Source organism: Bactrocera latifrons, unplaced genomic scaffold, assembly GCF_001853355.1.
Source record: "Bactrocera latifrons isolate USDA-ARS-PBARC rearing strain unplaced genomic scaffold, ASM185335v1 scaffold_60, whole genome shotgun sequence".
Classification (NCBI taxonomy): Eukaryota; Metazoa; Arthropoda; class Insecta; order Diptera; family Tephritidae; genus Bactrocera; species Bactrocera latifrons.
Window position 1 is genome coordinate 358188 of NW_017537268.1, and position 11113 is coordinate 369300.

Consider the following 11113-nt stretch of genomic DNA (forward strand, 5'->3'; position numbering starts at 1 on the left):
GCCAATTCCAGTTCCAGTAACCGTGAACTATTTCGAGATTTGATCTTGTTTTGGTAAGCGTTAAATTTAATATGACATTAAAATAGCATTGTCAAAAAAAAAAATAAAAAAAAAAAAAAAAAAAAAAAAAAAAAAAAAAAAAAAAAAAAAAAAAAAAAAAAAAAAAAAAAAAAAAAAAAAAAAACAGTGTTGGCTCGTTGGTTATCGGTGGTGATAAATGGAGAGCCCTGCTTGTTTGGAAAGCAAATTTTATTATTTTACTATCGCGCGGAGGAGTATTTACGTGCTCATGCTACACATAACATACAGTGAAACAAAAAAGTTCTACAGCACGTGTTGTATTGTAAGTTTACAAACATAGGTACATACATATATGCACGTAAATTGGGTAGTCGAAAAATTTTGTTAATACATGTCGTTGCAGTCGTATGTCCCTAGTGCTACCAATCACATTGTGTCATACCATATAATGTTGGAAAGGTAAGGTATTTATTTTGAAATTTTTCTATAAAAAAAGGGAAGAATGTCAACCAAGCCACCAACGAAATTTGTGAAATTTGCGGGGACGATGCTGTATTAGTTCGTGAAGCACAACAATGGTTCTGGAAATTTCGTCCTCGTCGACCTGTTGTTGAAAAAGTGGATGAAATTATGAAAAAGATTGAGCAGAACATAAGCAGCCAAGGAACTTAACTTTCATCATCAAATGGTTTTGAACCACTTAAAAAAGGTTGGCTCTTTGGGTTCCACATGAATTGTCTGTGAAAAATTTAATGAACTGAATTAACATCTGAGATTCTTTACTGAAAGGAAAGGAAATGGAACCATTTCTGAAGCGAATGCTAACAGAAGACAAAAAGTGGATCAAATATGGCAATAGTGTGTGAAAACGATCTTGGTCCAAACGTGGTGAAGCTCAACAAATGGTCGCAAAGTCAGGGTTGACGCCTCGAAAGGTTATGCGGTGCGACTGGTGGGATTGGAAAGGAATCATCCATTATGAGCTGATCCAGCGTGGTTGAACTATTGGTTCTACATTTTACTGTCAAAAACTGATGAGATTGAAGCGAGGAATCGAAAAAAAAACGGCCAGAACAGATCAAGAGAAAGGACTTCGTCTTCTATCAGGACAACACTGGACCACACATATTTTTGATGACTCGGCAAAAGCTGAGAGAGCTTTGCTAGGAATGTCACTTTGTGCCTAAACTTTTTTCATGTACTGTATGTAGGTACACAAGCAAATAGTACTTTCTTCTTGACATATGTCGGAATGTCATTAAAAAACGTTTGGCGATCCACAAATTCCTTTTGCTCGCTTTATCAGTTGAAATTGTAAAAAAATTTAGACTCGCTTTACGATTCGTTCATGACTGTGCACATAATCGGTTTACGCGAAAAATTGCAAGAGCTCTATTTCGAGAAGTTTTGTCGGAAATTTAGAGTGGGCACTTAAGTAGATAGTGGGTGGGTGGGTGGCTGCGTATGCATAGACCCCATTAGGGTATACGGAGATAATGACGTCAATACAATTTATATTCATTTCCGAGATTATAGAAACACTTTTATTGATTAAGCAGTCTTACGCTTACGCGACGGTTAAGAATTTATAATACTCATAATATGTTAGGTAATTGCTATGGATTTTATATTTATACCCTAAAGGGGGTATATTAAATTTTCCACGAAGTTTTTAGCACCCAGAAGGAAAGTATATGTGCATATATTTAATATATAAATGATCAGCGTGATGGGCTGAGTCGATGTCGCCATGGCAGTATCTGCGTTCGTCCGTCTGTTCGTTGGTATATACACGAACTAGTCTTTGGTTTTTGAAATATGGATCTGGAATTTCGCACAAGTCTTTTCCTCCAGAAGAAGCTGCTCAGAAGTCGAAACTGCCGATACAAACCCAACGATTAAAATCAAGGCCTATTGTGGGGAACTTTTTTATTTGATGAGGTTTCTTCACGAAATTTGGTAGGGTTTACTGTCCAAACTAACGGTACAACCTTCGAAGTAATTTTTCAGATCGGACCACAAAAATACGGAATCCACCCAATCATTCATCAATTCCATTCATATCTGAAAGCCTGAAAGATATTAGTAAATTCGTTTATCAACTGTATCAGCAAATTTTAAATATAAGTCCATATTAAATTTTTTCAAAAAAGTGTTTTTAGGACTTGCAGTATTCATTCGTTCTATATAACGGGTTTTCTTTAATTTCTTGGAATATGTACTGGATTTACATCGATTTGTTTGCGCAAATTGTTATTTTTAGCTTGTTTTTTTTCCAATTTTTGGGTATTTCGTGTAACAAAAGGTATTCGACCTTCCAGTATTTAAAATAAGCATTGCTTATGAAGGGTTTTGTAAGTTATAACTATACCTCTGGTTGCATAAAAATCGTTCAATTCGTCATAAGACCTTGTCACATATTGTGAATATGTTTCTACAATGGAATCAAAGACGAAACCTTGACATTTTTTGGCTAAGGAAAGTACTATAATTTCACGAAAATTTGTTGTTCACCGTTCTATCATCGCAAATGCTCAAAATTTTACTATAATGATACTAACTTTGGAGTACAAACTTTACATTACAATCTTAAGATCGTATATGTATATTATAAAACTTTTTTTGAAAATAGTTTAGTATGGTCTAAATTCTAATTATAACATAATTAAGCCATATTATTTTGTTACCCTAAAACCAACATTGTTAAATCCATAAAAATGTCTGAAGTACAATAGTGGAGCGTTATTATAGGCCATTTACCCAGTGTGATACTATTTAACGGCGTTTCATGGTGTTGACATTTTATCGGTGTTGACAGAGTATATATACAGAGATTACAAATTGTAAACCTTTCCTAGAACTAGAAATCTTGCTATGCATTGAGATGTCTTCTTAAATTTACACATTTACAAACTCATTTCAAATGCAAATACCTATAGGAGACGAATATTACATACATAGCTGTAACTATTATTATTATTTGTCTAGACCTTAGATAAGGAATGCCAATGCCTGAGCACCCGATCACATTTACTACGCAATATCAGAGCACTCTTACCTGTGAGCGTCACAGGACGCCACTTGAGGCATAATCTGTTGCGGATATAATCGTCGTTGCATTGCCTTGTGGCGCGCAGGGGCATTGACAAGACTCGAGCGTGTACTACAGTTAACTATTGTTTATGTAATTTATTAAATAATTAAAATTTATCTTTTACGCATTCGTCTATGAAAATAATATAATGTTGCACTATTATTACGGTGATAATTACTGTAAGCGATATGATTTATGGCGACTATTTTATGACAAATTACATGCCGTTGGACTACATTATATACATACATACTTGTATATACATATGTATGTATGATATAAGTAAATTAGGCAGGTATGGGAAACAATTTGCAACGTCATAATTGCTAATGACGCGCTGAACGGGCTGCATACTTTATGATAGCATAATACAGTAGATAAGAAACAGAGAAACATACAACGGTAAATGTGTCTATATATGTATTGTATGTAAGTATATTCGAATAGGCCCCTAAGCAGTAAGTGGTAAAAAATGATAAGCGGTGAAATATTATATATTTACGAAAAATCCTCTTGATTACACACCGCCGCAAAGTTGATATGACAGGCAATGAAAATAAAGCGATCATTCATAAAAATAGAACTTTCAACGTAGGTTAATTGTATTTACATACATATGTAAGTACATATGTGCTTTTAATATCAATAGTTACACAAATTTGTTTCTAAAATATAATATTGTTATGGGTGTCAATCATCACAACTGATTATACGAAGATCGCAAAGTGCAAAATTAATTAAAAGTTGCAGTGATTTCGTTTGCAAAGGAGTGAATATATGGTATGTAAGGAAAGCTGTAAATATATTGTATTCTGGATCATAAGTATATATTAGGGTGATTCAAAACAAAACAAAAACATTTTTTTTTCGTTTGGTACTCTGAAAAATAGGTTCCTAGACACCTCTAAGCAAGCCTCTCCAAGAATGGGTTCTTAATCGTAACGGGAAGGTGCTCCTACTTACAATTTTCTATTTTTTCTTATTATCATATAGAAAACTTTATGGTATATCTCGCTTCCAACTACTTGAAAAAATATCTTGTCCCTTAGATTTTGTAGGGAATTAAATGCTCTACAAAAATGGTCTCTACGATTTTTTCGTAAACCCAACCGTTTAAAAGATTATTAGCAGTTAGGTTTTTTGAGAGGCTTTCTGAATACCAAACGACCTTTTTTTTATTCACCCTAATATGCATTGATGTTTGACGATGAATATCTCGTAAACGCTTAACTTAATCGAAAAATCATAAGAGACCATTTTTATAGAGCAGTAAATTTCCTATAAAACTATGAGTTTCATTATTCATAATGATTTTATTTCATTGAGTTATAAAATTCATAAGAAATAAAAAATTTTCCCAAAAATAATCAAACTTTAACTGTTAATATCTTTTAAAAGGTTGGGTTTACAAAAAAATCGTATAAACCTTTTTTGTAGAGCATTAAATTTTCTACAAAATCTAAGAAACAAGATATATTTGCAAGTAGTTGGGAGCTATATATAAAGTTTTCCAAATGATAATAAGAAGAAATAGAAAATTGTAAGTAGGAGGACCTTCCCGTTACAATTAAAAACTCATTCTTGGAGAGGCTTCCTTAGAGGTGACTAGGAACCCATTTTGTGGAGTATCAAACAAAAAAAAAAAAAAAAAAGAAAAAAAAAAAAACTTTAACTGTTAATATCTTTTAAAAGGTGCGATTCCGCTATGGTCCGGCACCCACACCAGCCTTATCACAAAGACACTCGATACCATTGATAGCGAGGTTAGGCACTCTTCAATCAACCCTGAACGAACTGTAAATGAGTTGAAGGGTAACTGCCCCTTTTCTACAACGGCTTCTTCCCACCCATAGCTCCCTCGTCGGTATATAGGCAGAGAAAGAGCCGCTCGAGTTTGGTTTTGAAACTATATGATCTAAGTGATGCAGTGTGAAGTCAAAGTGTTCTTTTAAGAACCCAGATCTTCTGAGTCTAATAGCCATTTTCGCAGCCATGCACCTTCCGTAGATGTCTACGGGCATTATATTCAAAATAGATCATAGCAATCCGATCAGATTTTACCGCTGTCTATAAAATGGCATTATTCTAAAAGCTGCGTAGCAATCGAATGAAAACTGAAGTATCCAAATTGTGTAAGTAAACCGAACGCATAATTTTTTTTTCTTTTGACTCATGGCTAAGGAAGCGAATGATAAGCTATATATAAGATGGAAAGAAATAAAACGCTTGGCGCACAAAGGTTGGATGAAGAACTTGGAAAAAATAGCTTAAAAAAATTGTATTTTTATTCGAGATTCCATATTGCTTCTACCTCAATATTGTGAGACTGCTTGGTATTTTTAACTCGAAAATTTCTGAAACCCGTTTGTACAAAAAAATTATTGTTATTCATATTATAGTATCACAAACATGTTTCCAAGTTTGTAAGGTTAGGTCACAACAATCGACACGAATGATTTTTTCTATATTAATATCGAGGAAATGGCTTACTCAGTGTTGCATGTACTTAATCCACGATTACCGTTACTTGAGCCGTTTGCAGAAAAAACTGCACGTTGTGTATTTCTTTATGGTATATTTCTATGATGATCTATATTATCACTAAGGCTTTTCAAAAAAATTTTATATGATTTTTACCTTTAAGTAGTTGTCACTGATACTGACTTAACTTCAAATTTCCCTTTTTTCTCTTCCGCGCGTATATATTTTAAGGCAAGACACTTTGAAAAAGCCTGGAAGAATATAAAAATAAGGAATATACGTTTTTTCAAGCAAAAACTTTGTTTATTAAAGCTGATTTCCGAATTATACGAAGCGAGTGCACATACGTTTAGTTTGATACTAAGAAATAACCGAACCGTCGGGTTGGAGAGAAAAGTCCTACAAAAGACAATTGACTGAGGAATACGACAACAAACAAAAGCAATTTAATAATTTAAAAGCAAAACTAAAAATCCGACAAAGATCTACATATATATACATATGTATGTATATGTATGACTTTATAATGCACATGGAAGTGCATCTGTAGATAGCCGCCGTTTAGTATATAATAGGCGGCATCATTGATAAGCGAATAAGTGCCTGCGAAAGTGTCTTTTGGTACTTAAGTAAGTACTTTGATATTTAAATATGTACGTACCTACAACAGCCGAAGTGTGCTTACCGACCTGTTGTCATATTTGTGGTGATACATACATATACTATATGCGTACAGATACAACCCTGTAAGTTAGATTTTTTAGTTTTTAAGTAGGCACTAGAGGGTTTAAGATTCAGGCTGATGAAACAGTGTAAACTTATTGCATAGGTACATAAAAAAATTAAAAACAAAATTCATTTATTTTTCCCCCAAACTGAGATTGACGCTCTTATGCTGAAGAAGCTGAAGGCCACCCCAAAAAGTGCTAATGAGAAGTGTTTCAAAGACTGGAAAAATCGTCGATATAAGAGTATTAAATCTGATTACTTTAAAGGCGACAAAATAAATATTGATGAATAATTAAATTATTTGCCTTGTGTTTACAATTCAGTTGCCTTCTGGAATTATTAAAGCTAGGTCGTTATTAAGCCTCTATTGTTCCCAAATTTTGCAGCTTTTTTTACTTAAGTTCCTATGCTATTACAAAGAAATGATGGGAAATGATAAAAATAGCGTTTTTTCCATCTCTGTACAAATATTTCTACAGGGTGTACAGGGTGTGTATAATACATATTACTTCTATATTGTTCCTTTATATACTGACACTCGGTCATTACGCTCATGGTTATAAGTATGTGGGCATATTCATAAGTATGCTTCTTAAATTATACTCTCATATTCATACTACTATTTACTAGGGTACTTGATACACATACTTATACACACATACACACACACTACATATACATACATGAACTATCCGCAAAATTTAAAAGCATGACTTTGTGTCTTTCGCTTTGGTCACAGCATTAGTAGCTCAGAATCAAATATTTTATTGCTTGGGGCACTTCCACCACTTATCTGATGGTCACACACCTTAGTGTATATACAAGTAGTAAGTATATACTCACCCCCTTTCGAAACGAAAACTGGGTTGCTTGTGTTATTGTCATAGAATGTAAGCTAAACTGATGGCGATTAATCGAATAAATCTACTAATTTACATATGTACATTACTCGTATATAGCACATAATTCCATTCAGNAAAAAAAAAAAAAAAAAAAAAAAAAAAGAAGTAAAAAGAGATTGAAAGAAAACAAAAAACAATTCATAATAATATTAATGAACTATATTGTATATTTTTGTTATGAGACACCGTAATAACTAATTTCAAAAGCTACCCATTTTAAGCGCCCTATTCACCCACGAAATTATATGTATGTAGAGCAAAATGGTCTGCAAGAATATACGTGTATGTGCGTTTTCGGACTTAATTTCAAATTCTTATGAAATTCCCGCTAAAGTAACGGCTTGGCATGGCAATAAATTGTATTGCTTTAGTTAAACTTAGTGACTTTTTATTATTTGAGCAAGCATGAAATTATTTAAATAGCTTATGAAGAGATTTTAGCTGGTTCCCATAGAGAAATTTCGAATGCACGTGATGCTGCGAAAGTTTATTCCATGGCATGTGATTTGAGTCAGATGTGCTTAGTCATTTGTGGTAGCATTGGCCCACAGCGTTATCTCGGCGACATAGTTTGTCTGTGCTAAAATAAATATTTAACTATCTGAGATGTTTACAACGGGAATGCCTTTAACTAAGCACTAAGTATAAGCTCAAATTTCCTATTAATTTAAATACTTTACGATCTGAAGAATTTGATCGGAGATTGTTAAAAATAAGATGGTATTTTATACAAGAACTTGCTTTTGGTCACCCAGTTTGTAGGGTGGCTGAGAGTGTAATTACGGGCTCAATTAGCGCTAAATAGGCCATCAAATATTGATTTGATATGCTATTTTTAAAAACTTGTAAATATTCTTCTCTAGCTTCATTACTGTGTTCAGACGATTTGGTGCCCTCAGTGAAACCACTTCACTCTGTTATGCTTTTTGTAAATAGACATTCTAGGTTTAGTACCTGATAGATTATAAAAGTTCTACATCGGGATTAGGATGGAGCTGGGCATTTACAGAGGAAGAGTAGAACCGTTTTCTTGCTCCCTTCGAGTTTGCATCAACAGCAAGCACCTATTATTGGACATTCAGATTTTTATTTCTTGTCCTTCAAATGACTAATATCCTGTTATCGAGGTTGTTTGTCTGTACATTTATGTTTAATATAACCTTATTTCATATCTTGTCACATTTTTCCATATCTGTTTCGCAATCTTGCATTGGGTTGTATAATTCCATCTGTTCTGATTGATCTCTTCTAGCGGGCATGGTGTAGTCGTCTAGAGGCCTTTGCTTTAGCCAACTCGTTTGATTTTTGTTGCCGAAAATGTTCCTATGTTAGTATGGCTCTGCCAGTGACCACGCGATAACTAGTCTAAGAATATCGTCTGGTTACATGTGTTTATTCAGTAGAACTCCACAGGTCTTCTCTATGCCCAGTATTTCCCTTGTAAGATGCTAGCTAACTTTGGTATACTGAAGGAGCGTGATATCAGCCTTTAAATCTCTTTTCCATTCACATCTATAGGCTATTTTTCACCTTGAAGCTACCATTGAGAACCATCCTAGGAAGGATATAGACTGATCTATTTTATTTTATTTCAAGTTGGTTAAAGATATTGCAATGCTCACAACACTTTCTTTTTCCATGATTCTTAAGGAGAAATTGTTGCTACTTTTCATATGAAAATATCTATGGGCAGTTGTAGCAGGAGAATATTAAGCGAATCAGTCGGACATGAGTCTGTAAACCCGGAAGCTCTGCACAGACTACTCTCCGTATTCCATTTAATTTTCTGATTTTATATTCTCCCTTTAATGCTGACTATCAGACTAGTGCTTGATATGTAAGAACTGGATAATGATAGCCGTATAGATCACATTGTTATGTTAGCCGCCAGCTCCTGTCGAGTATTCTCTTGCACGTGTTATATGCCATATAAGCTTTTTTAATATTTTCTATATATTCATTTTCCGGCTCAGTTTGATTTCGATCTCGACCTCTAGATATTTTGCCGTTTGGGATAGAGACATTATAGTACTATCGAGTGAGAAAATTTGAAATTGAGGTATTTTATTATTAGTGAATAGGGTTTACAACTAACTTGAGGCCCATATGTACAACCTTCGTAAGGCTCTTTCCATAATCTCCTGATATCATTAGCATTATATCGGCTGCATGTGCTTCTGCTTTAGCTCCTCCTCCATTGAGTTGGATTAGTATTTCATTCAGTGCGGTCACCTATACTCGTAAAAGCGGAGAAAGGAGGGATTTTTGGTAGGAACACCACTTTGACTCTTATCCAGCTTTTTGTGGCATAAGATAACCGGATATTACCTTATTTTGGTCTCAACACACCTATGTCAACGGTTTGTTTCAATTCTTCGAAAAGTAATTAAAGTCAATTTCAGTAATTTTAGTTTTGAATCTATAATTCCGGGCTCTTTTTACGAACACATAACGCTCAAATAGTATTCCTTGTTGACAGTTTGGCCGATTGGAAGGAATTCGGAGTGCACCGTACCTCGATAATCGAAGAGAACTGTCAATATAACTTTGATTTTTTATAAGACCAATTTTTTTATAAGACAATTCTTTTATTTTATTGACGTGTTGATCACCAGTTGATGTTGATGGCCGTCCTGCATGTGATTAATCATCAATGCGTTCTCGACCCTCTTTGAATTATTTGTACCAATAAAAAAACACAACGTTCTGCAAGTTTCGGCACCAGAAATTCGATTACGCATACAAAATTTTATGGAACTTTTTTGATGAATAATTTTACTCATCTGAAAAATCGCCGAATGCTCTTTGTGTACTGCAGAAAGATATACAAGTATAGATATATACTAATTTTGTTCAGGGTATAGTAAGTGTATTCAAAGTGCTACATATTTCCCACATTTACTCACCTCTCCCCACAATGAATAATCAACTCAACACATGGCGATCAAAAGTAAAACGCATTGCAATTAATTTTTAGATATGTGTTTTTTATTTGGAAATCTCTCAATACTTTTATTTATTCTAGTAATTAATATTTAATTTTTGCTCCTCTCGGCGCCCCCATAAACATACATACATACATGGAAATGCAGTAGCTTCGTTAAAATTAGTTTTACATATTTGCTTTCAAATGCAATTACTGCTTTCATTTCTCTCATTAAATTTACTCGATTTCGATTGTTTATGCGTGTGTGTGTGTGTCTGTGTGTTACTAAAACTTACTCTCTTGCATTTTTTTTGTAATTTGCATTTCAATTTACTTTTGTTAGCGCCTTCTACATCGACACACAATTAATTTACTCGCTTAATTTGCCATAATACTTAGCACATGCCTCAAATGCATGCGATTTATGTTGCCAGGTTCATTTCAAGCTTGACTAATTGATTTATATGGTTTCTAAATTTCTACGCAAATTTCTTATATTTAGATTCCATAGTATATCTACGGTACATACAAAGTGTTGTTTTTGTTGTTGTTGACGTTTCAAGCTAAATTGTTTTTGTGGCTGTCGAGTGTGTTAGTGGCTTTGTAGTGGAAACGTCTGAAGCAAGTATTTGAGTGGAAATTTTTGCAAAACTTCAATTTTTGTTGTAAATTTCAAGTTAAATTTAACTATTTTACTGCAAAAGTACAGTAAAGTAAAGAAAAAGCGCAACAAAGCCAATTAGGTTTGATTTTGTAGCAATTTGTTTGAGATTGTTGCGTGATAAGTTGGTTGTAGAAAAGTTTGCGCAAATCAAAATAAGTTTTTGAAAATCGAAATAGATTAAAAAAAATTAAAATAAATTTTGAAAAATCAATATATTACACATTTTGAAAAACAGAAATAAAATTTCACAATTCGTAATAAAATTTCAAAAATCGTAATAAATTTTCAATCAAAAT

General features: G+C 33.5%; 1 protein-coding gene across 3 annotated transcripts in view; it reads right to left on the reverse strand.

Moving 5' to 3' along the window:
* The window catches only part of LOC108975011 (carcinine transporter), a 21157-nt gene extending 15135 nt beyond the window's left edge, over window positions 1–6022 (reverse strand). Inside the window, exons 1-2 of one of the 3 annotated variants that reach the window (XM_018943211.1) lie at window positions 5944–6022; window positions 5753–5847 (exon numbers count right to left, since the gene is read on the reverse strand). The gene's annotated coding sequence lies outside the window, so the exon portion shown is untranslated. Of the gene's footprint in view, window positions 1–5605; window positions 5696–5752 lie in introns of all 3 variants that reach the window. The other 2 variants (XM_018943214.1, XM_018943209.1) reach the window with 2 other exon arrangements.
* Window positions 6023–11113: the final 5091 nt, after the last annotated feature.